This window comes from Coregonus lavaretus (genome assembly GCF_964263955.1).
Source record: "Coregonus lavaretus genome assembly, chromosome: 2".
NCBI classification, from domain to species: domain Eukaryota; kingdom Metazoa; phylum Chordata; class Actinopteri; order Salmoniformes; family Salmonidae; genus Coregonus; species Coregonus lavaretus.
Genome location: NC_139989.1, coordinates 83,111,078 through 83,138,360, shown reverse-complemented (window position 1 = coordinate 83,138,360; position 27,283 = coordinate 83,111,078). Strand labels below are relative to the sequence as shown.

Genomic DNA, 27,283 nt, shown 5'->3' with positions numbered 1-27,283 from the left:
CTCCTGAACACCACAGCACATCCTCTCATGGCAGACTCAATAGACTCCTGAACACCACAGCACATCTTCTCATGGCAGACTCAATAGACTCCTGAACACCACAGCACATCCTCTCATGGCAGACTCAATAGACTCCTGAACACCACAGCACATCCTCTCATAACAGACTCAATAGACTCCTGAACACCACAGCACATCCTCTCATGGCAGACTCAATAGACTCCTGAACACCACAGCACATCCTCTCATGGCAGACTCAATAGACTCCTGAACACCACAGCACATCCTCTCATGGCAGACTCAATAGACTCCTGAACACCACAGCACATCCTCTCATGGCAGACTCAATAGACTCCTGAACACCACAGCACATCCTCTCATGGCAGACTCAATAGACTCCTGAACACCACAGCACATCCTCTCATGGCAGACTCAATAGACTCCTGAACACCACAGCACATCTTCTCATGGCAGACTCAATAGACTCCTGAACACCACAGCACATCCTCTCATGGCAGACTCAATAGACTCCTGAACACCACAGCACATCCTCTCATGACAGACTCAATGGACTCCTGAACACCACAGCACATCTTCTCATGACAGACTCAATAGACTCCTGAAAGACACAGGACATCCTGGTTTCTACTGGGTTCGTTTAGTTACCATGAACGTAAGAATGACAAACTAACAAAACGGTGTATTAGTCGCCCTCTAGTGGTAGGTGGTGATAATGTCTCCGGTCTCCTCTCTCTCTCTTCGCTCCTCTCTGTCTTCCCCTCTACAGTCTCCACACTCCACTCTCTTTCACAAACATAGACTCTGACCTGTCCAATGAGACAAACTGATTAAAGAATCCCACAGTACCCAAACACTCACTCTCACTCTCTCTCTCTCTCTCTCTCTCTCTCTCTCTCTCTCTCTCTCTCTCTCTCTCTCTCTCTCTCTCTCTCTCTCTCTCTCTCTCTCTCTCTCTCTCTCTCTCTCTCTCTCTCTCTCTCTCTCTCTCTCTCCCTCCCTCTCCCTCTCCCTCCCTCTCTCCCTTCCTTCCAGGCTGTTAGGTTAATGGACTATGGAAACGTACTGAGAATCTGCCATACAGAGAGAGCTACAAATTAACATGACTAAACTATTTTAGTAAAAGGAAATTGCATTAAACCGTGTTAAACACATTTCCATGTATGTTGTTCTCTCTCTCTCTCTCTGTTTGCAGGACTAGAATAGGGTTTAAATCAGGTCAATACAGCCAGAGAATGAATGATATATCCTCAAATCGTAGACTCATGTCCGTCCACATGCTGGCTCAAACCTAACCCTAACCCTAACCCAAACCTGTCCCTAACCCTGTCCCAAACCTGCTGTACCTCATTATAGATCCATCTGTGGTTGGTTCAGCTAGATATGTATTCTGTACCTCATTATAGATCCATCTGTGGTTGGTTCAGCTAGATATGTATTCTGTACCTCATTATAGATCCATCTGTGGTTGGTTCAGCTAGATATGTATTCTGTACCTCATTATAGATCCATCTGTGGTTGGTTCAGCTAGATATGTATTCTGTACCTCATTATAGATCCATCTGTGGTTAGTTCAGCTAGATATGTATTCTGTACCTCATTATAGATCCATCTGTGGTTGGTTCAGCTAGATATGTATTCTGTACCTCATTATAGATCCATCTGTCAGCATCGTAAACAATGTCACGTCTAGAGTGTAACACACACACACACAAATCTGTAGGAATGTCACACACACACACTTTATGGAACCACGGCTGTCTCACAAAAGTTCCTCTGCATTACAGCCCCACCTTGTGGTCAAGATCAGTACTGCAGATGTGTCATTCAGGTCAGTTTGGAGTGAACGAATGAATTATTATTTCAAGGGTTTTTATTTATATCTAAACATTTTCTTTGTTTTTTTTTGCTGCAAAATTGTCTTTGTACGGAAAGTGCACACGTACAAGACACACATAACTAGTATTAAAATAATGTAATAACACAACACTGACAACCAGGCTATACAGTAGAAGAACAGCAGAGACAAAGCACCATTTTCATTTCAGAATCCTAGTAGACAATACAGGAGTTGCTATTTGGTGTATCACCAAGATTTAAAACGGTAATGCTCATTCGTTCATTAACACAATTATAATTTGTTGTATCCTAAACATATCCCCATTTTCCTTCATCAAGAAAACTGGTGTCCCCCAGGGCTCAGTCCTAGGCCCTCTCCTATTCTCCCTATACACCAAGTCACTTGGCTCTGTCATATCCTCCCATGGCCTCTCCTATCATTGCTACGCTGACGATACACAACTAATCTTCTCCTTTCCCCCTTCTGATAACCAGGTGGCGAATCGCATCTCTGCATGTCTGGCAGACATATCAGTTTGGATGACGGATCACCACCTCAAGCTGAACCCTGGCAAGACGGAGCTGCTCTTCCTCCCGGGGAAGGACTGCCCGTTCCATGATCTCGCCATCACGGTTGACATCTCCGTTGTGTCCTCCTCCCAGAGTGCGAAGAGCCTTGGCGTGACCCTGGACAACACCCTGTCGTTCTCCGCTAACATCAAGGCGGTGACCCGATCCTGCAGGTTCATGCTCTACAACATTCGGAGAGTACGACCCTGCCTTACACAGGAAGCGGCACAGGTCCTAATCCAGGCACTTGTCATCTCCCGTCTGGATTACTGCAACTCGCTGTTGGCTGGCCTCCCTGCCTGTGCCATTAAACCCCTACAACTCATCCAGAATGCCGCAGCCCGTCTGGTGTTCAACCTTCCCAAGTTCTCTCACGTCACCCCCCTCCTCCGCACACTCCACTGGCTTCCAGTTGAAGCTCGCATCCGTTACAAGACCATGGTGCTTGCCTATGGAGCAGTGAGGGGAACGGCACCTCCGTACCTTCGGGCTCTGATCAGTCCCTACACCCAAACGAGGGCATTGCGTTCATCCACCTCTGGCCTGCTGGCTCCCCTTCCTCTGCGGAAGCATAGTTCCCGCTCAGCCCAGTCAAAACTGTTCGCTGCTCTGGCACCCCAATGGTGGAACAAGCTCCCTCACGACGCCAGGACAGCGGAGTCACTCACCACCTTCCGGAGACATTTGAAACCCCACCTCTTTAAGGAATACCTGGGATAGGATAAAGTAATCCTTCTACCCCCCCCCCCCCCAAAAAAAAAAAAAAGTGTAAAGTGGTTTTCCCACTGGCTATAGGGTGAATGCACCAATTTGTAAGTCGCTCTGGATAAGAGCGTCTGCTAAATGACGTAAATGTGCCCTTGAGCAAGGCACTTAACCCTAATTGCTCCTGTAAGTCGCTCTGGATAAGAGCGTCTGCTAAATGACTAAAATGTAAATGTAAATGTAAATGAATTAACATTGTCTGAAGGAGATGACTAGCCTGATGGCCAGTCTGTTCTTGCTTTCTTGCCAACTCTTTATGGAATTGTCATGTTTGACTTGACAATGACAAGCTAGGAGTTGACACCACTCTATAGTAAAGCAAAATAAACATTTAAAAGGTTTTTAAAATGTTGGCTTTTTTCATAAACGCTGATTTCACAGCTTCAGCTCTTTGGCACAGAGGAGAAAATATATACATTTAAAAAAGCACTCTAACAATGAACTGAGCTCAACAAAGCAACTCAACCCCACTATGTACTAAAGGTGCTTTAACAATGAACTGAGCTCAACAAAGCGACTCAACCCCACTATGTACTAAAGGTGCTTTAACAATGAACTGAGCTCAACAAAGCAACTCAACCCCACTATGTACTAAAGGTGCTTTAACAATGAACTGAGCTCAACAAAGCAACTCAACCCCACTATGTACTAAAGGTGCTTTAACAATGAACTGAGCTCAACAAAGCAACTCAACCCCACTATGTACTAAAGGTGCTTTAACAATGAACTGAGCTCAACAAAGCAACTCAACCCCACTATGTACTAAAGGTGCTTTAACAATGAACTGAGCTCAACAAAGCAACTCAACCCCACTATGTACTAAAGGTGCTCTAACAATGAACTGAGCTCAACAAAGCAACTCAACCCCACTATGTACTAAAGGTGCTTTAACAATGAACTGAGCTCAACAAAGCAACTCAACCCCACTATGTACTAAAGGTATGTAGAACTGTAATAAACATTCAACAGCAAACACTATGTACATCTTTCCACTGGAACCTTGGATTGTCTGTTCTTCTCTGTAGTTTACTAACGCATGGGTATGTATAATGTAGACCTGGGTTCAACTAGGATTTGTTTTCTTACAAATGCCTTAGCTGGGCTTTTTTGAGCTTGCCTGGCACAATGAAACCAATGGAATAATCCCAAAAGTGCAAACACTCAAAAATGTAATCAAATGCTCAAAGTGTTTGACAGAAAACAAATATTATTTGAACCCTGGTCGGGTATGTGGTCCTATTAGTTTCCTGATTCAGATCTGTGTGGTTCAAACCAACTCTTAGTTTCCTGATTCAGACCTGTTTAAACCAACTCTTAGTTTCTTGATTCAGATCTGTTTAAACCAACTCTTAGTTTCCTGATTCAGATCTGTTTAAACCAACTCTTAGTTTCCTGATTCAGATCTGTTTAAACCAACTCTTAGTTTCCTGATTCAGATCTGTTGAAACCAACTCTTAGTTTCCTGATTCAGATCTGTTTAAACCAACTCTTAGTTTCCTGATTCAGATCTGTTGAAACCAACTCTTAGTTTCCTGATTCAGATCTGTTGAAACCAACTCTTAGTTTCCTGATTCAGATCTGTTTAAACCAACTCTTAGTGTCCTGATTCAGATCTGTTGAAACCAAGTCTTAGTTTCCTGATTCAGATCTGTTGAAACCAACTCTTAGTTTCCTGATTCAGATCTGTTGAAACCAACTCTTAGTTTCCTGATTCAGATCTGTGTGGTTCAAACCAACTCTTAGTTTCCTGATTCAGATCTGTTGAAACCAACTCTTAGTGTCCTGATTCAGATCTGTTTAAACCAACTCTTAGTTTCCTGATTCAGAACTGTTTAAACCAACTCTTCTGACTCATTGTCATGCCCTGTATATCTAAAGGAGTTGGCTAAAGCACACACAGATCTGGGACCAGAATAATGTATCCGTGGGTTGCCAGTTAGACTGTTTGTCTGGTCTCTGGTCTGTGGTCAGCAGTGGTGGCTGGTGGCATGGAGGACAGGCTCATAATAATGACTGGAATAAAATGAATGGAATGGTATCAAACGCATCAAACACATACGTACAATTCCATTCACTTCATTCCAGCCCTTATTATGAGCCGTTTATCCTCCCCTCACCAGCCTCCTCTGGTGGTCAGTGGGCACAGCATGGTTGGGCTCAATTCCATTTCATTTTCAATCAATTCAGGAGGTAAACCTCATTATGGAAAAAGCCATATCTCAGACTGGCCAATAAAAAGAAAGATTAAGATGGGCAGTCTGAGATATGGCTTTTCTTTGCAACTCTGCCTAGAAGGTCAGCATCCCGGAGTCGCCTCTTCACTGTTGACGTTGAGACTGGTGTTTTGCGGGTACTATTTAATGAAGTTGCCAGTTGAGGACATTTCTCAAACTAGACACTCTAATGTATTTGTCCTCTTGCTCAGTTGTGCACTGGGGCCTCCCACTCCTCGTTCTATTCTGGTTAGAGCCAGTTTGCGCTGTTCTGTGAAGGGAGTAGTACACAGCGTTGTACGAGATCTTCAGTTTCTTGGCAATTTCTCACATGGAATAGCCTTCATTTCTCAGAACAAGAATAGACTGACAAGTTTCAGAAGAAAGTTATTTGTTTCTGGCCATTTTGAGCCTGTAATCGAACCCACAATTGCTGATGCTCCAGATACTCAACTAGTCTCAAGAAGGCCAGTTTTATTGCTTCTTTAATCATCACAACAGTTTTCAGCTGTGCAAACATTATTTCAAAGGGTTTTCTAATGATCAATTAGCCTTTTAAAATGATAAACTTGGATTAGCAAACACAACATGCCATTGGAACTCGGACTCCCGAGTGGCGCAGTGGTCTAAGGCACTGCATCGCAGTGCTAGCTGTGCCGCTAGAGATCCTGGTTCGAATCCAGGCTCTGTCGTAGCCGGCCGCGACCGGGAGACCCATGGGGCGGCGCACAATTGGCCCAGCGTCGTCCAGGGTAGGGGAGGGAATGGCCGGCAGGGATGTAGCTCAGTAGAGCATGGTGTTTGCAACGCCAGGGTTGCGGGTTCGATTCCCACGGGGGGCCAGTATGAAAAATATAATATAATGTATGCACTAACTGTAAGTCGCTCTGGATAAGAGCGTCTGCTAAATGACTAAAATGTAAATTGGAACACAGGACGGATGGTTGCTGATAATGGGCCTCTGTATTCCATTAAAAATCAGCCGTTTCCAGCTACGATAGACATTAACAATGTCTACACTGTATTTCTGATCAATTTGATGTTGTCTTAATGGACAAAAACAAGGTGTGAGCCCAAACTCTTGAACGGGAAAAAAATAAATAAAAAAAAAGGATGAGAGAGATACAGAGAGAGACACACGTGCCTTGAGCGCCTGTTTGGTAAAATGTATATTAAAATATATCCGGCCCTGTTGTGACCATTCTGAGAAATCATATGAAACTTCTCTGAATCATACTAGACACCTCAATAATGCAGAATATATGACGTATGTGTTAATAAGTACAACTTTAACATCTCTAGAGCCTGTGAAGTATCAACTTTTTTCTCTCACTATTGTGTTAATGCTGCTACAATATCATTGAGTTACCAGCTACTTTAGCTGTACTTTACCTACATCATTTTTTTTTTCTCAGGACGTGCAGTGTGATCTTCAGAGCCCCCTCTCTGGCACTGCTCTCCTGCTTCTCATCTTCAGCATCCACCACTTCCTTATCCTGCTTCTGACTCTCAAAGCCTTCTGGGAGTTCTGGACTAAGAATCCTCTTGAACATCTTCAGCTCGTTATTCATGTCATAATATTCTCTTCAAGCAACTGAAATAAAGTAAATAAATGAATGAATGATGGACAGATCAACTTTACTTGAGGTAAACAAGTGGCTAAACTCCAAGATACTAAAGGCCACTTCAATAAACACCTAAATACAGGTATGGTTCCTTACAATATTTCCATAGATAACAGGAGAATTGCTGTTGCGATTTAAATTTATTAATTACTCACTAGTTAATTGTCCATTGTTTGTCACAGATTCCAGGTTGGTAAAATAAAGCATTGGTTAAACAGGTTCCAAGTGATATGAACGGCAAAAAGGTCAAATCCTAAAGTACAAAATGACAAGTGGCAACAGGCGAATTAAATCCAAAAGAAACGGTAGAAAACTGTCCTAATGAGTTACTGACACCATCTGTATCTCTACTAGGAGTCTTCCATCAGGTCAATCAGCTGTCCTAATGAGTTACTGACACCATCTGTTTCTCTACTAGGAGTCTTCCATCAGGTCAATCAGCTGTCCCAATGAGTTACTGACACCATCTGTATCTCTACTAGGAGTCTTCCATCAGGTCAATCAGCTGTCCTAATGAGTTACTGACACCATCTGTATCTCTACTAGGAGTCTTCCATCAGGTCAATCAGCTGTCCTAATGAGTTACTGACACCATCTGTATCTCTACTAGGAGTCTTCCATCAGGTCAATCAGCTGTCCTAATGAGTTACTGACACCATCTGTATCTCTACTAGGAGTCTTCCATCAGGTCAATCAGCTGTCCTAATGAGTTACTGACACCATCTGTTTCTCTACTAGGAGTCTTCCATCAGGTCAATCAGCTGTCCCAATGAGTTACTGACACCATCTGTATCTCTACTAGGAGTCTTCCATCAGGTCAATCAGATGTCCTAATGAGTTACTGACACCATCTGTATCTCTACTAGGAGTCTTCCATCAGGTCAATCAGCTGTCCTAATGAGTTACTGACACCATCTGTATCTCTACTAGGAGTCTTCCATCAGGTCAATCAGCTGTCCTAATGAGTTACTGACACCATCTGTATCTCTACTAGGAGTCTTCCATCAGGTCAATCAGCTGTCCTAATGAGTTACTGACACCATCTGTATCTCTACTAGGAGTCTTCCATCAGGTCAATCAGCTGTCCTAATGAGTTACTGACACCATCTGTATCTCTACTAGGAGTCTTCCATCAGGTCAATCAGCTGTCCTAATGAGTTACTGACACCATCTGCATCTCTACTAGGAGTCTTCCATCAGGTCAATCAGCTGTCCTAATGAGTTACTGACACCATCTGTATCTCTACTAGGAGTCTTCCATCAGGTCAATCAGCTGTCCTAATGAGTTACTGACACCATCTGTATCTCTACTAGGAGTCTTCCATCAGGTCAATCAGCTGTCCTAATGAGTTACTGACACCATCTGTTTCTCTACTAGGAGTCTTCCATCAGGTCAATCAGCTGTCCCAATGAGTTACTGACACCATCTGTATCTCTACTAGGAGTCTTCCATCAGGTCAATCAGATGTCCTAATGAGTTACTGACACCATCTGTATCTCTACTAGGAGTCTTCCATCAGGTCAATCAGCTGTCCTAATGAGTTACTGACACCATCTGTATCTCTACTAGGAGTCTTCCATCAGGTCAATCAGCTGTCCTAATGAGTTACTGACACCATCTGTATCTCTACTAGGAGTCTTCCATCAGGTCAATCAGCTGTCCTAATGAGTTACTGACACCATCTGTATCTCTACTAGGAGTCTTCCATCAGGTCAATCAGCTGTCCTAATGAGTTACTGACACCATCTGTATCTCTACTAGGATTCTTCCATCAGGTCAATCAGCTGTCCTAATGAGTTACTGACACCATCTGTATCTCTACTACGAGTCTTCCATCAGGTCAATCAGCTGTCCTAATGAGTTACTGACACCATCTTTACCAATAGATGTACAATTGCGCGACTAATAACTATTCGGTAAATATGAATGACAGATTTCTTGAATTATCTTACTTCTTCTACTTCTTCAATGAGGTTTAACGGTGGTTGGCATCCAATATGTTGCATTACCGCCACCTACTGGACTGGAGTACAACTTCCTTATAAATTAATACAATAGAATGAACACCAGGCTACTCCACTATTTAAATCTATTTATTCCGACCTCATGGCCTCAACCTGAAAGGATGGGACATCACCACTTAACACTCCCTGTAACTCTGCTGATGTCAAGTCTCGCACACCCAAATACCTCTCTGCAGCTGCCACCACAACCTACATTTTCTTCGACTTACGTTCCATCCCTGCAGTACAATTAATAACTGTTGCTATAAATGCTAATAATCCAATCTTACTGAAACATATATCACTTGTTGGCCTATCCCTCTGTACTGGTACAGATCTACTACTCTCACCACTCCTCCCCCTTGACCCCTCTTCCTCTACTTTCTTCACTGCCTCAGCATATGACAACTTCTTCACTACTCTTACCCCGGAAACCTCAACCTGACTCTCTTGCACGGGACATTTCTGATCCCCAAGCCCCATGGGCACCCCTACAATTAGCACATACCACTACTTTCCCCAATGCTACACATTCCTTTGTCTCATGCCCTTCTGCACACTTCTCACACCTTGGAACCTCCCTCCTACACACTGCTGCCACATGCCCATAAGTTTGACACCTGTAACATCGTAATGTATTCGGCATATAAGCTCGTACAGGATAACTTATATATCCTAACATCACTTTGTCTGGCAAAGACTCAACTTCAAAACTCAAAAGAACAGACAATGACTCTTCTGTTTCCCCACTCTCGCCACACTGTTTGCGTCGCACCAAACGACGAGCATCACAAACACCGGGAATCTTCCCCTTCAGTTGGTCAACTTTTACATTTACCGCTACCCCAGTAATCACTCCTGTCAATGGCGCCCTTTTCTTGAGAGCGAAACAATTCACATTTCTTGCCCCCATTTGTTTAACTCAGAGCGCCTTCTCCCTCTGCCCAACAGAAACACAAACAATTATCACTAGACCACTTCTGGTTACCCTCACCGATTCCACTATACCCAACTGTTCTTTCACCCACCCTGAAACCACAAACGGATCAGCCAAAAGGCAAGGCTCCACTTTTTCCAAAAACGTCACTCCTACTGTCACAGACTCATCTTTATCCTGACCCTCGGAGCTAGCCTCGGGCTCCGAGTACTTCACCACACCTACCACCTTCGATACTTCACCCTCAATCACTTCCATTTCTCCTCCTGTCTTCAGCTCACTCTGCTTACATTTTCTACCATTCTTCTTGTGTGTGTATGTATGTCCAGTTTGTGTGTGTGTCCAGTGTGTGTCCAGAGTGTGTCCAGTGTGTGTGTGTGTGTGTGTTCAGTGTGTGTGTGTGTCCAGTGTGTGTGTGTCCAGTGTGTGTGTGTGTGTGTGTGTTCAGTGTGTGTGTGTGTGTCTAGTGTGTGTGTGTGTGTGTGTGTGTGTCCAGTATGTGTGTGTCCAGTGTGTGTCTGTGTCCAGTGTGTGTGTACAGTGTGTGTCCAGTGTGTGTGTGTGTGTGTGTGTGTGTTTGTGTGTGTCCAGTGTGTGTGTGTGTCCAGTGTGTGTGTTCAGTGTGTGTGTGTGTGTGTACAGTGTGTGTGTGTGTATGTCCAGTGTGAGTGTGTCCAGTGTGCGTGTTTCCAGTGTGTGTTTGTGTGTTTGTGTGTGTCCAGTGTGTGTGTGTGTGTGTGTGTGTGTGTGTGTGTGTTTGTGTGTGTCCAGTGTGTGTGTCCAGTGTGTGTGTTCAGTGTGTGTGTGTGTGTGTGTGTGTGTGTGTCCAGTGTGTGTGTGTGTCCAGTGTGTGTGTGTGTTAGTCCAGTGTGTGTGTGTGTGTGTGTGTGTGTGTCCAGTGTGTGTGTGTGTGTTTGTCCAGTGTGTGTGTGTGTGTGTGTGTGTTTGTCCACTGTGTGTGTGTCCAGTGTGTGTGTGTGTGTGTCCAGTGTGTGTGTGTGTACAGTGTGTGTGTGTCCAGTGTGTGTGTGTGTGTATGTCCAGTGTGAGTGTGTGTCCAGTGTATGTGTGTGTGTGTGTCCGGTGTGTGTGTGTGTGTCCAGTGTGTGTGTGTCCAGTGTAAGTGTGTCCAGTGTGTGTGTGTTTGTCCAGTGTGTGTGTGTGTGTGTGTGTGTGTGTGTGTCTAGTGTGTGTGTGTGTCCAGTGTGTGTGTGTGTATGTCCAGTGTGAGTGTGTCCAGTGTGTGTGTTTGTCCAGTGTGTGTGTGTGTGTGTGTGTGTGTCCAGTGTGTGTGTGTGTGTGTGTGTCCAGTGTGTGTGTGTGTGTCCAGTGTGTGTTTGTGTGTCCAGTGTGTGTGTCCAGTGTGTGTGTGTCCAGTGTGTGTGTGTTTGTGTCCAGTGTGTGTGTGTGTGTGTATGTCCAGTGTGAGTGTGTGTCCAGTGTATGTGTGTGTGTTTGTCCAGTGTGTGTGTGTGTGTGTGTGTGTCCAGTGTGTGTGTGTGTGTGTGTGTGTCCAGTGTGTGTGTGTGTGTCCAGTGTGTGTGTGTGTGTCCAGTGTGTGTGTCCAGTGTGTGTGTGTCCAGTGTGTGTGTGTTTGTGTCCAGTGTGTGTGTGTGTGTGTGTTTGTCCTGCGTGTTTGTGTCCAGTGTGTGTGTGTCTAGTGTGTGTGTGTGTCCAGTGTATATGTGTGTCTGTGTGTGTGTCCGGTGTGTGTGTGTGTGTGTGTCCAGTGTGTGTGTCCAGTGTGTGTGTGTGTCCAGTGTGTGTGTCCAGTGTGTGTGTGTGTGTGTGTGTTTGTGTGTGTCCAGTGTGTGTGTGTGTGTGTGTCCAGTGTGAGTTTGTCCAGTGTGTGTGTTTGTCCAGTGTGTGTATGTGTGTGTGTTTGTCCAGTGTGTGTGTGTGTGTGTGTGTCCAGTGTGTGTGTGTGTCCAGTGTGTCAGTGTGTGTGTGTGTGTGTGTGTGTGTAGTGTGTGTGTGTGTGTGTGTGTGTCTAGTGTGTGTGTGTGTGTCCAGTGTGTGTGTGTGTCCAGTGTGTGTGTCCAGTGTGTCAGTGTGTGTGTGTGTGTGTCCAGTGTGTCAGTGTGTGTGTGTGTGTGTCCAGTGTGTGTGTGTGTGTGTCAGTGTTACCATGGTTATTATTTACAGGGACACTGAGGAGTCAACATCATGAACCCAAAACCCTGGATAGAGGGGCTCAGTGAATGTGGAGTGGAATGTGTTCAGGTGGGTCAGTGTGTCAGAGGAGACTCTGTAGAAGGACAGAGTGCCGGCTGGCCAGTCCAGATACACTCCTACTCTGTGGGAGCTGGAGGAGGGGACGTCTATGATAGTGGACTTCTTATTGTGACAGGCAGAGTAACTGTTATCAGAGCAGTCCAGACTCCAGGACTTGTCATTCCATCCAATCCTACAGTCCTTACCCCATCCTCTCCTGCTGATTCCTTTATATGCCACTCCTATATCAGCCCCTCCACTCCACTCTACCTCCCAGTAACAGCGCCCAGTCAGACCCTCTCTACACAGCACCTGTCTATAGTCCTCAAATCTCTCTGGGTGATCAGGATACGGCTGCTCCTCTCTCCTCCATGTCACCTTTCTGTTCTCCTCAGACAGAGAGAGGCGTCTGTTTACTGTGTTTAGGTCCAGTGTGAGATCACAGACATCTGATGGATGAAACCAGACACAATATTAGAAATCATCATCATGCACATTAGAATGTTAACTCACTTTTCACTAATTCATTTAATGTAGATGTTTCTAGGTATCAAAAGGAGAAGTTAAGGTAACTTGAGACTTGTTCAATGATCATATGTTATACTGTATGGTAATATAAAACACACTTATTCCCATTAATTACACACACACACACACATCCTGAACAAACACAAACACACACACACACTGGACACATACACATCCTGAACACACACACACACACACTGGACACACATAGGAACGCGCCACACACATACACATTACATTTACATTTTAGTCATTTAGCAGACGCTCTTATCCAGAGCGACTTACAGTTAGTGAATACATTTTATTTTTTATACTGGCCCCCCTTGGGATTTGGAACCCACAACCCTGCCGTTGCAAACTCCATGCTCTATCAACATCCCTGCCGGCCATTCCCTCCCCTACCCTGGACGACGCTGGGCCAATTGTGCGCCGCCCATGAGTCTCCCGGTCGCGGCCGGCTGCGACAGAGCCTGGATACGAACCAGGATCTCTAGTGGCACAGTTAGCACTGCGATGCAGTGCCTTAGACCACTGCGCCACTCAGGCACACAGACACACACATTGTCAAAGCAACTCTTAGTAAACTTTGGTGTCCCTGATTTGTGCTTCTGTAGAACTACAGCTGATATTTAATATGACCAAGTAGGTAATGATGGTGGTCTTTGACTTTGACTTCACTTGAATTAAGACTTATTCTTAGTCATATTCTTCACAGCAGTCAACACTCACATTTTCTAAGTCCAGGTTTCAATGTGATCTCTCCACCATGTTCCACACTGTAGCGGTAAGCAGAAGAACAGACAGTCATTGAGGGATACACCTGAACTCACACACACACACACACACACACACACACACACACACACACACACACACACACACACACACTACTATTATTCTACTATTATTTACATTGTAGAATAATAGTGAAGACATCAAAACTATAAAATAACACATATGGAATCATGTAGTAACCCCCTTAAAAAATATATATATATACAAAAAAAAATCCTTTGTCATCAGCCCTTGAAAAGATAAATGAAATATAAATGACATATGAAATATACACAGTGTACAAAACATTAAGAACACATTCCTAATATTGAGTTGCACCCCCATGTTGACTTCAATGCTTCCCACAGTTGTGTGAAGTTGGCTGGATGTCCTTTGGGTGGTGGACCACTCTTGATACACACAGGAAATTGTTGAGCGTGAAAAACCCAGCAGCGTTGCAGTTCTTGACACAAACCTGTGCGCCCTTCGCTCCTGCTTGACAAGCACTACTGTCTGGCAATGGCTGGGAAGTAGCCACTAAAACTAACTCAGACTCAATGGGAAGTAGCTACTAAAACTAACTCAGACTCAATGGGAAGTAGCTACTAAAACTAACTCAGACTCAATGGGAAGTAGCTACTAAAACTAATTCAGACTCAATGGGAAGTAGCTACTAAAACTAACTCAGACTCAATGGGAAGTAGCTACTAAAACTAACTCAGACTCAATGGGAAGTAGCTACTAAAACTAACTCAGACTCAATGGGAAGTAGCTACTAAAACTAACTCAGACTCAATGGGAAGTAGCTACTAAAACTAACTCAGACTCAATGGGAAGTAGCTACTAAAACTAACTCAGACTCAATGGGAAGTAGCTACTAAAACTAACTCAGACTCAATGGGAAGTAGCTGCTAAAACTAACTCAGACTTAATGGGAAGTATCTGCTAAAACTAACTCAGACTCAATGGGAAGTAGCTACTAAAACTAACTCAGACTCAATGGGAAGTAGCTGCTAAAACTAACTCAGACTCAATGGGAAGTAGCTACTAAAACTAACACAGACTCAATGGGAAGTAGCTACTAAAACTAACTCAGACTCAATGGGAAGTAGCTACTAAAACTAACTCAGACTCAATGGGAAGTAGCTACTAAAACTAACTCAGACTCAATGGGAAGTAGCTGCTAAAACTAACTCAGACTTAATGGGAAGTATCTGCTAAAACTAACTCAGACTCAATGGGAAGTAGCTACTAAAACTAACTCAGACTCAATGGGAAGTAGCTGCTAAAACTAACTCAGACTCAATGGGAAGTAGCTACTAAAACTAACTCAGATTCAATGGGAAGTAGCTACCTAGTAGCTGGGTGACAGCTGCACACGCATTCTACACATGAACTACACCCATCATCAATACTTTTAATCACAAATAAACAATCATCAGTTTTAGAACAGACAATGTACCATTATTTGTGTAAAACTAACAGTGAAATACGACTCACACTCATCCTCTGGCTTAAAAACAGAAGTCCAAACTCTGGTGGTACGGTAGCTCAATGTACGGTAGTTTCCTGGTAAGAAACAACACTGCTCAATCAAAACCATCTAACCTATAGCAGAGCGCTTTGACACACCCACTCCTTTTCCACACGCCCACTACTTTCCTTTTGACACACCCACTCCTTTTCCACACGCCCACTACTTTCCTTTCGACACACCCACTCCTTTTTCCACACGCCCACTACTTTCCTTTCGACACACCCACTCCTTTTCCACACGCCCACTACTTTCCTTTCGACACACCCACTCCTTTTCCACACGCCCACTACTTTCCTTTCGACACACCCACTCCTTTTCCACACGCCCACTACTTTCCTTTCCACACGCCCACTACTTTCCTTTCGACACGCCCACTCCTTTTCCACACGCCCACTACTTTCCTTTCGACACACCCACTCCGCCATACTCCGTTGGCCATATTTGGATGCAGCTACCCCCTTTCCAGTGGAAAGCCAAAAGGTGGTTCCACCCAGAGCCATGTGTTTAGACTGAGCCAGCTCACAGTACAATTCCACCCTATCCCCTTACGGGTTAACGTTTTGGTTGGCCAACAATATTTTAAGACTACAATGACTGAATCAATTTCCCCAAATTTGATGCTGAAATTGGTATTGATTAACAATGGCAAGGCTATTGTATTGTATTTTCGGTTACATTCTGGTCAATAAAATCAAATTTATGAATCAAATTTATTTATAAAGCCCTTTTTATATCAGCAACGGTTTACACCTTTGTTTTCTGTAAGAAATACATTGAACTGCAATCAAGTAAAACACCGTTATCCATCATGCTTTGCTTATATTCATTGTATTCTGAAAAGTCTGTTCAGAAAAATCTAAAACAGTGTATAATCAACTACACGTTTTTAAAAGGGATTAAATTAAGACAATATTTCTGTATATTTATAATATTGCGTTTATATGGTTGTTGCAAAGGCTTGCGTGTACTCGTTAAATTTGTATTTTCGCACAAAGGAAGTCACACAATTAGTTTAGTCTTTTCTTACGAATTAAGTAGCACAAAAACGTGCACATTCGCACGAAATCTGCTGCAATACCTTTAGCATATATTTGCACGTATTGAGTGTGAGATTGTGTTGCCTGAGATGCCTGTATGTTTAGTGCTGCTTGCTTGATGTTGCTGAACCCTTATTGGCTAACTAGTCTGTATATTCTACTGAGTCATATTGATACCAGTCCATACATTGACTGTAAAAGTGGGTAAAAACAGAAAAGCATATAACTGTAGCTATGTGGTCTTTACTTGAGTGTGTTTCAGCAGGGTGAGGTCAGAGAGGGTGAGGTCAGTCAGTATTTTTCTGAACTCATAAAATCCTTTACACAATCTGATGGGATGAATGTTCAACCCCATTTAAATGACCATAAAGTCTATATAGTACCTTTAAGTTAAGACCTCACAGATCTGTTCATGGCAAAGCAGTTCAATGAATGATACTAATTGATTATTAACGTATACAACTTATAAATCATGAGCCTCATCTTGAGGAGTCACCTGTGACAGTATTCATAGAGAGTAGGAGTACTGATCTGGGATCAGTTTAGCCTTTTAGATCATAATGAATAAGATTAAATGGACAGGGGGGACCTGATCATAGATCAGCACTCCTCCTCTGAGACACTGCATGTATGAATAAGGGCCCAGGAGTCACCAGGACCAACTGGAAGTCGTTCTGGATAAGAGCTTCTGCTAAATGACTAAAATGTAAATGTGGTATGAGTCAGCAGGACGAAGAAACCAAACACTTGGTGTTGTAAAGTCTAGTTACAGCAGTGGATTACTGCCATCTAGTGGAAGATAGCAATAAAACACTTGACTATAAGGGTGGGGAGGCGACTGAGCTGAAACTGAATGTACAGGATCCATTTGGAGATGACAGAGCAGAAAACACTATATGGAGAGAACTGAAAAATAAAGTAAGTATTTCTGAACAATAGTCTATTCTAATGGACAGAGTAAGAGAATGAATACCTGGAATGAGATATTACTAGTTAGTAGAACTGCTACTCGAAATTATCATTGTCATTTTGGAGACACCTATTTTACAACCCTTATTCCATAAAACATATTAACGCTGTAGAACTGATGCACATCAAGAAATAAGGTGACAAAGCACAGGAAAACTACTTTAGGTGCTCTAGAGCACGTTAGATACATTCTGTCGGAGGTGGTTTAAACTGCATTCTAATGTCGACTTTGCTTATGGAAAACCATATCATGCCAAGGTTTTTACACATGCTCAGTTCTTGGGTTTCATTCTTGGGATTTGTTATCAGCAAAACGTCTGGTGAAGATGGTGCAGGAGCTTTTCAATGATATGGTTTGATGTTTATCTCAGGGTTTCTCAATCCTTTTGTTCTTGTCCAGGACTTACACACCTGATTCAACTAATCATCAAATATTTTAAGACAGTTTATTTGAGGACTGTTAACAATTATTATAGGCCTACAGTAAATCATATTTTGGAGAGAAAAAACACAACTAAACCTGGTTTGGAGTAAATTATAAGTTTAGCTAAAATAATGTAAGAGATGTCTTGAAGAAGCACTATAAAAAAAATGGAATCAAGATTTAGCACAATGTCAGGAGTTACTGCAATCACATGCAACTGTCTGTTATTGCCACCCTCTGGTTACTATTGGTATATAAATGGGTGAGGCCATGACTGCAGTTGAAACAGAAAATAACAAAGTATCTGTACAGGGGCCATTTTGAGATGACAGAGCAGCTCATAGTTTAATCTCTAAACTACAACGCAATTTGAAAGTAAAGTGAGTATTTCAGGTTAATAATCTAGAATAAAGGGAACATTTGGAATTCACCAAACTAGTGTTGGAGTGCTGCTGGGCCATTCCTACCATGCAGAGCCTTTTCTGGCCCCAGGAAATATCACTTCTTATTTAGTGGAAAATGTGGATTCCAAAAGGCTTTAAATATAAAGTCAGGTGTCCTTTACCTTAAACTGGAGGCAAAAGAAACGCACACCTGTTTAGGAGAGGTGCTGGCTAACAGAGTAGAACACCTGTTTAGGAGAGGTGCTGGCTAACAGAGTAGAACACCTGTTTAGGAGAGGTGCTGGCTAGCAGAGTAGAACACCTGTTTAGGAGAGGTGCTGGCTAGCAGAGTAGAACACCTGTTTAGGAGAGGTGCTGGGTAACAGAGTAGAACACCTGTTTAGGAGAGGTGCTGGCTAACAGAGTAGAACACCTGTTTAGGAGAGGTGCTGGGTAACAGAGGAGAACACCTGTTTAGGAGAGGTGCTGGGTAGCAGAGTAGGACACCTGTTTAGGAGAGGTGCTGGGTAACAGAGTAGAACACCTGTTTAGGAGAGGTGCTGGCTAGCAGAGTAGAACACCTGTTTAGAAGAGGTGCTGGCTAACAGAGTAGAACACCTGTTTAGGAGAGGTGCTGGGTAACAGAGGAGAACACCTGTTTAGGAGAGGTGCTGGCTAACAGAGGAGGACACCTGTTTAGGAGAGGTGCTGGCTAACAGAGTAGAACACCTGTTTAGGAGAGGTGCTGGGTAACAGAGTAGAACACCTGTTTAGGAGAGGTGCTGGCTAACAGAGGAGGACACCTGTTTAGGAGAGGTGCTGGGTAGCAGAGTAGAACACCTGTTTAGGAGAGGTGCTGGCTAACAGAGTAGAACACCTGTTTAGGAGAGGTGCTGGGTAACAGAGGAGAACACCTGTTTAGGAGAGGTGCTGGCTAACAGAGGAGGACACCTGTTTAGGAGAGGTGCTGGCTAACAGAGTAGAACACCTGTTTAGGAGAGGTGCTGGGTAACAGAGGAGAACACCTGTTTAGGAGAGGTGCTGGCTAACAGAGTAGAACACCTGTTTAGGAGAGGTGCTGGCTAACAGAGGAGGACACCTGTTTAGGAGAGGTGCTGGGTAACAGAGGAGAACACCTGTTTAGGAGAGGTGCTGGTTAACAGAGTAGAACACCTGTTTAGGAGAGGTGCTGGGTAGCAGAGTAGAACACCTGTTTAGGAGAGGTGCTGGGTAGCAGAGGAGGACACCTGTTTAGGAGAGGTGCTGGCTAGCAGAGTAGAACACCTGTTTGGAGAGGTGCTGGATAACAGAGGAGAACACCTGTTTAGGAGAGGTGCTGGCTAACAGAGTAGAACACCTGTTTAGGAGAGGTGCTGGCTAACAGAGTAGAACACCTGTTTAGGAGAGGTGCTGGCTAACAGAGGAGAACACCTGTTTAGGAGAGGTGCTGGCTAACAGAGTAGAACACCTGTTTAGGAGAGGTGCTGGCTAACAGAGTAGAACACCTGTTTAGGAGAGGTGCTGGCTAGCAGAGTAGAACACCTGTTTAGAAGAGGTGCTGGGTAACAGAGGAGAACACCTGTTTAGGAGAGGTGCTGGCTAACAGAGTAGAACACCTGTTTAGGAGAGGTGCTGGGTAGCAGAGTAGAACACCTGTTTAGGAGAGGTGCTGGGTAGCAGAGGAGGACACCTGTTTAGGAGAGGTGCTGGCTAGCAGAGTAGAACACCTGTTTAGGAGAGGTGCTGGCTAACAGAGGAGAACACCTGTTTAGGAGAGGTGCTGGGTAACAGAGGATAACACCTGTTTAGGAGAGGTGCTGGGTAGCAGAGTAGGACACCTGTTTAGGAGAGGTGCTGGGTAGCAGAGGAGAACACCTGTTTAGGAGAGGTGCTGGCTAGCAGAGTAGAACACCTGTTTAGGAGAGGTGCTGGCTAACAGAGGAGAACACCTGTTTAGGAGAGGTGCTGGCTAACAGAGGAGAACACCTGTTTAGGAGAGGTGCTGGGTAACAGAGGAGAACACCTGTTTAGGAGAGGTGCTGGCTAACAGAGTAGAACACCTGTTTAGGAGAGGTGCTGGCTAGCAGAGTAGAACACCTGTTTAGGAGAGGTGCTGGCTAACAGAGGAAAACACCTGTTTAGGAGAGGTGCTGGCTAACAGAGTAGAACACCTGTTTAGGAGAGGTGCTGGGTAGCAGAGTAGAACACCTGTTTAGGAGAGGTGCTGGCTAACAGAGTATAACCTGTTTAGGAGAGGTGCTGGGTAACAGAGGAGAACACCTGTTTAGGAGAGGTGCTGGCTAACAGAGTAGAACACCTGTTTAGGAGAGGTGCTGGCTAACAGAGTAGAACACCTGTTTAGGAGAGGTGCTGGCTAACAGAGTAGAACACCTGTTTAGGAGAGGTGCTGGCTAACAGAGTAGAACACCTGTTTAGGAGAGGTGCTGGCTAGCAGAGTAGAACACCTGTTTAGGAGAGGTGCTGGCTAACAGAGGAGAACACCTGTTTAGGAGAGGTGCTGGGTAGCAGAGTAGAACACCTGTTTAGGAGAGGTGCTGGGTAGCAGAGGAGAACACCTGTTTAGGAGAGGTGCTGGGTAGCAGAGGAGAACACCTGTTTAGGAGAGGTGCTGGCTAACAGAGTAGAACACCTGTTTAGGAGAGGTGCTGGGTAACAGAGGAGAACACCTGTTTAGGAGAGGTGCTGGCTAACAGAGGAGAACACCTGTTTAGGAGAGGTGCTGGCTAACAGAGGAGAACACCTGTTTAGGAGAGGTGCTGGCTAACAGAGTAGAACACCTGTTTAGGAGAGGTGCTGGCTAACAGAGTAGAACACCTGTTTAGGAGAGGTGCTGGCTAACAGAGGAGAACACCTGTTTAGGAGAGGTGCTGGCTAACAGAGGAGAACATATGTTTAGGAGAGGTGCTGGCTAACAGAGTAGAACACCTGTTTAGGAGAGGTGCTGGCTAACAGAGTAGAACACCTGTTTAGGAGAGGTGCTGGGTAACAGAGTAGAACACCTGTTTAGGAGAGGTGCTGGCTAACAGAGTAGAACACCTGTTTAGGAGAGGTGCTGGCTAACAGAGTAGAACACCTGTTTAGGAGAGGTGCTGGCTAGCAGAGTAGAACACCTGTTTAGGAGAGGTGCTGGGTAACAGAGGAGAACACCTGTTTAGGAGAGGTGCTGGCTAACAGAGTAGAACACCTGTTTAGGAGAGGTGCTGGGTAACAGAGGAGAACATTTGTAAAATAAAAGGAGAGTCTCACTCTATGAGCTCAGATGAAATAATGTAATAACCTGATGACCAATGTTTCGATAGACAGCTGTCTTCATCATTTACCTTAAAAATACCAAAATATGGATCCTGAAAGGGAATTTGATGCATTTTCATATGGGTTAATGTCGACTTTGCTTATGGAAAACCATATCATGCGAAGGTTTTTACACTCAGTTCTTGGGTCGCGAGTGGAAATTTGACATTTTGAAAATGGAAGTTATGGAACTCCAACATGTGCTTCTGTTATGAGGAAAACTCCACAATGAAACTGACATTAAATGTGGAGAATGATATATCTGTTGGCCATCAAGTAGCCTATTAATTGTTATGCCTGTCTAGGCAACTGTAGCCTGCCATTTTATACTATAAATATGTTGAAATGACTGGAGTCGATGCAAATCATTTTGTGCCACTTGTGTAGCCAACCTGGAGCTGGCAAACAGATGTAATAAATAGCCTTTAACTTCAGTTTATTGTTGTTGTAGCCTTGTGTTATTATGCAATTATTAATGGCCGTGTTTAGTTAATTCAATTGGAAGTTATCAAGTGTCACCATGGTCACAGTTCTATTTCAATTGCTGATCTGATGTTAGAATGCATTAGATTGAAGGTAACAGTCAGCCATATTAGGCTACAGGTATAAAAATAACCTGGCTGTTGTTGACAAGCATAGGCCTATTCAGTTCATATCCATATTATTAATATTTGATTCAGTGATTGAAATTACGACCCCATCCTCAGTAGCCTATTCCAGCAGGCTACTGGGCAACAGAAGCACTTCCTACCTCAACATCGTTTTGCTATTCATGTTAAATAAATTAATCTGTCAATTTGAACTAAGCAAGCTGCTAAATCATTCAGCTTACATCTTGCCTACATCTTGCCCAGGCTACTGGAGGCTGTCTGAAATAAGATGTTGGCCTATCAGGGTCTATGTTTTGGCCTAGTTGTCAGGCCTTGTTGGTGGGTTTTGAGTAGTCATTGGGCTAGAAAAAGTAATTGCATTAAATCACCTGACTGTTTGGACGTGTCTGTTAGTTAATGTTTTATTTCTAAGAGATCATGAATAAAAGAGAACAATGGACATTCTAGAATTAGTTGTCACTGTGTTCACCACAACCAACATGCTGGATCTCTGTTTAGGGGTCAGTGGTCTAAAATGAGTCTCTCTGGGAAGAGAGAGGAGGGGGTCCCTGCCTCTAAAATGAGTCTATCTGGGGGACATGACACCAAAGCTAAGAGGTGAGATGACAATTTTGTTTAAGAATTCTTAAGTTTATTTCCAAAATGCTATATCCACAATTTTTTTCAGCAGAATTCATCTTACATACATTTACGTCATTTAGCAGACGCTCTTATCCAGAGTGACTTACAAGAGCAATTAGGGTTAAGTGCCTTGCTCAAGTGCACATCGACAGATTTTTCACCTAGTTGGCTCGGGGATTAGAACCAGCGACCTTTCGGTTACTGGCAAAACACCATTTTGTTTAAGAATTCTTGCATTTATTTCCAAAACGCTATATCCACAAATTTTTTCAGCAGCAATGATTGCCTTGGGTACCTTCAATATTACTGGGTACCTTCAATATTACTGTTCTCAGTTTTTTTTATTAATGGATTTGAGATGATGGAATTAGCCAAATGTTTTTTTGGCTAAATGCTATATATCCATTGTTTAGCTGGAATGGAATGTTCGTATCCTGTATATTTGACTGTGATATGTGGTTGTCTCACCTAGATAGCTTAAGATGAATGCACTTACAGATGCCATATCTTAATTTGACCCAGTTTCTCACAGCAGGAAAAGAATCCTGCAGCAATAGGAAATGTAAATTATTATGTGCATTATAATTCATGAACATTTTTTGTAGTGGTCGGTACATTTTTCATTAGGGCAAATCAAGTTTGACATTTTTAAAGTGGAAATTACAAACTCTAGAAGCCTTTTTAAAGCTTGAATACACTACAATATGGCAACTGTATTGTAAGTCACTCTGGGCCCGGTTTCCCGATAGCGATGGAATTTAGGCTTACCAGTGTTTTAAGATGCATCTTTCCTACAACGGCTGAAGATGTAACATGTATTTCCCACGCACCACGCAGAGAGAACGGTCGCCAAGTGCGTTGTTGGAGCATGTCGTTATTTAGAGGATCTAAAGAAAGGGAGCGCTGCTCTTGGATCAGTTTTCTCCATTCAAATCTTTCCTTAACATTATAATTAGTTCCCAATACTGATGGCAGATCAGCTCCTAGAGAGATATTACCACCTACGGCTGCAAATATTGAGGCGGCTTATTCTAAATCACAGATTTGGCACATCATTGTTCACATGTTAGGCTACACATCATGAAATATATTGAGACAAATTACAGACCGTAGTCTACAAGTAGCAAAATAAAACTCTATTAATTGAACATGAAATGTATTTCAATATGATTGAAATAGGACTATAGCCTACTGTTTATATTTTAATGCAGTTATCTCGGTTTTCATTTCAAGCATAATTTTATACGTCACTTGTTTGCATCAATTACAAAGACATTTGCAAAACAATGGTTTTGGGAAACAGCTCAGAGATTTAACAATGCTCCTACGAAGGTTCTAACGATTAACTTAGCCTTAAGATACTTTTGGGATACCAGGCCCTGGACAAAAACATTCAAAGGTAAATGTTTTACAGATCTCATATTACTGGATTTATTTTTTAAAACAAGTTTTAATATTGATGTTACAAATGTATCATGTGTACAGTTCTTTATAAAAAATGTAGTTATTTGTTACATTTGACTGTGTAAAACCTAGCAGTACTACTTATTTCTCTGAGAATGAGGCAGATGTACATTCAAGAATTAGTTGTCACTGTGTTAACCACAACCAACATGCTGTATCTCTGTTTAGGGGTTAGTGGTCTAAAATGAGTCTGTCTGGGGAGAGAGAGGACCAATTTTCTACTCTGAGACGCTTTGTGGATATGGGCCCAGATCTCAAAATATTGTTTTAAAAAACAACAAATTTTTGTTTTACATAATAATAAAAATAGGAATATTACTAATGTAAGCCACTGTAAAGACTTGGTTTAGTTTATTGTGTTGCTCTGCTCATGTCCGCGTTCTGGAACTGTCCGTGTCCACGTACGGTTTGGCGCCAAGCATATTGTCCAGTTACGCGCAGAGTGGGCTGAGGTGATCTTGGGGAACAGTGACGGAGTTCGTTACAGTGTTGAGACACCGAAGTTTATTGTTCAATTTGCTTTTTTGAGTAATGGTCAGTGACAGTATGAGTGTAGCCAGATCCTTTTCACTCGCTATCCTTGTTTAATTGTGTGGTTCACCGGATTCGTTATCATCCTCGAGGGACAGACGAATGACCTGCTAGCTAGCCAAGCTAGTCGGTACAGCTAGCTAAGCTAGCTACTCTACCAGCAGCATCCTAGTTATCCTAGCTACCACGACATCATCACCGGCTGCCTGCATTTCTTGTGGACCGATGGAGCTCCCTGGTTGTTTCTTCCACCTGTTAAATCCCGTGGAGGGCTTCTCCCTCTCTCGTTGACGGATGCTGGCTACCTACCATCCCTCTGTCCGGTTCTCCTCTCTTCACTAGATGGATGGTAACTTTAGTGTTTAACCCCTCTGTGTCCAAGGACTGAACTTTTTGAATATTATTTTCGGGGGGCCTCAAGTTACATTTTTTACAACGTTTATTTCTGATAAAATTAGTTCATTGCATCTGCCATGGAGCCCAGTTTCATAATATTACCTTCTGTCCCTGGTTATGAAGTAATCGCGAAAAAACAGGCCTTATGTTTGGGCATTTTTCACCCTACCAGCTCCTATTAGTTCTATTGAGCTCTGTGACACCGACTCGCCTTCAGAACGTTCTATTCCCATCCCATTGTTCTGCGTCACAATGCCAGCTTCACTATTGTTATCAATGAGACCTGCCTGCGTTAACCCTGTTGGTTTACCTCACGTAACTTATTATTAACAAGGTTACGGCTACTTGGTGAGCATTAACCCTGTAGGTTTACCTCAGGTAACTTATTATTAACAAGGTTACGGCTACTTGGTGAGCATTAACCCTGTAGGTTTACCTCAGGTAACTTATTATTAACAAGGTTACGGCTACTTGGTGAGCGCGCACACTGTTAACCTGAGTACATGTTGTGGTCATTGCTAGTAGTGCAAGTGATGGAAGGCGGATTGCCATCAAACGTTAAACATTTTCTGGTCATGGTTAACTATATTTGTTTTAAGAAAAAAGTGTACAATCTAAACAAAACGCATGCCCCTGTCCTCTTTTTCAAGATGTGGCCGATTTAAACAGCCAGAATTTTTTTGATGACTTGTTGTTTCTAAATGGCTGCTGGGTAATTTGATATGCATCGAAATCTTCGTTTGTAGGCATCAAATTGAGTGAATGCTGCGCAGGTTCACTGAGTTGCAAAACCAAATGGGTATAATGGGGTGATTGTTGTCTAATCGGGTGGTCTAGCTAATGGATTTGTAGTACTGATGCAGTTGCTACCTCAGATTATGAACCTAAGCCTAGCAAGTGTCATGAAGTGTCAGGTCTCCTGCAGTGGTCTAAGGCCACTAGAGATCCTGGTTCGAATCCAGACTGTTGTAGCCGGCCGCGACCGGGAGACCCGTGACAAAAAAATATATAAATGTAATGAATGAGTTATGTAGTACCCACATACGGCCACAAGGAGGAGCAAGAGTGCCATAAACACATACTGTTTTTTGCCATATAAACCCTAAACCTAACAATCAATCAAATGTATTTATAAAGCCCTTTTTACACCAGCAGATGTCACAAAGTGCTATACAGAAACTCTTACCCTACTTATAACCTATTTTAGCCGTAACCCTAACCCCTAATTCTAGGGTAGGGTAGCCTAGAACACTTTTAGAAACTATTTTAGTAATAATATTATCTTAGTAAATACAATTATAGTATTAAATAGTGTTTTGATTATTTTATTGTTATTTTATTATATGTATAATTGCAAGACAGAAAAATTGATCAATAATAAATATTTGTTTTATTTTTCAAATGTGGTTTGAATTGGGTGACCTAGTAACCTCTGTGTGAAAGTCCAGCAATTGGCTTGGGGCAGGTTTGAGACTGATCTAATACACTTTATTTCTCAGCTGCCTCACCAATGTCTGTACGTGAATTAATAACTTTTAATTGCTAAATATTCCCAATAGATGGCAGCATAAGACCACAAAGCATCAGTTATAGGCTACAAGCAGCAATATGATTGACATAAAATAGCATGCAACCAAATACTATGTGTCCCATGATTTTCTAAAATGGTCACTAATTACTTTAGTTAGCTATATATCTCATATTAGGCCTGTGTTGCTTTTGGAAGAGCAATTAAATAGTGACTATAGCAGGTGTTGAACCCCTGGTAAATAATCACTAGTCAGATGCTCCAACCTCAACCCTAGTATACATGCATATATAAATATCTAATATTACGATTAAACAACCTCGGAATAGAAAAGACAAGAGTGCGTCTTCCAGCCCACCAATAAATTACATCATGCAACCCTCGCGGTTAGCAAATGTACCTCAACATGCCCCTCACTTGTGCTAGAAGGCAGAGTGCTCACTGCTGGTTGATGAATCTGACAATGAATGTACCAGGAAAATACGGTTTTCTCAACCAGAGGTGACTAAATTAATGTTCAGGCTTATTGATAATCGTTATAGTAATCAAGTATAATTTCAAAACATGTGCATAAAAACAGGTAATAATAAACATGGATCATCATTATATTATTTCACAGTAATCTATTAAATGCTTTTTCAGTCGTTCCTTGCGTTAGCAGTGTGGAAAGGGACAGTAAAAAGCGTGTGCAGGAGTTTTCCTGTGAGGGGGAGTGGTGGTGTATCCAGGGAGAAAACTAAACTAACCTTCTGAAATGTCATTTGTGGTCTTATGCTGCCATCTATTGGAATTATTTAGCAACTGCAGTAGTACTGAATAAAGTATATCCTTACTAAAGTAGTAATTAATTAATTAGTTAATTTTACCACTTACAACCATAAAATAACAATTTATAGCATAACAAACAATGAAACTGACATAAACCAAAAACACCATACATTTAGTTAACTATATATATTTAAAAAACTATTTATTTAGATGGG

General features: G+C 42.8%; 1 protein-coding gene across 1 annotated transcript in view; it reads right to left on the bottom strand.

The window, feature by feature from the left end:
- Nucleotides 1-27,283, bottom strand: part of LOC311140907 (NACHT, LRR and PYD domains-containing protein 3-like) — a 466,410-nt gene that overhangs the window by 242,956 nt on the left and 196,171 nt on the right. The window lies entirely within an intron of this gene.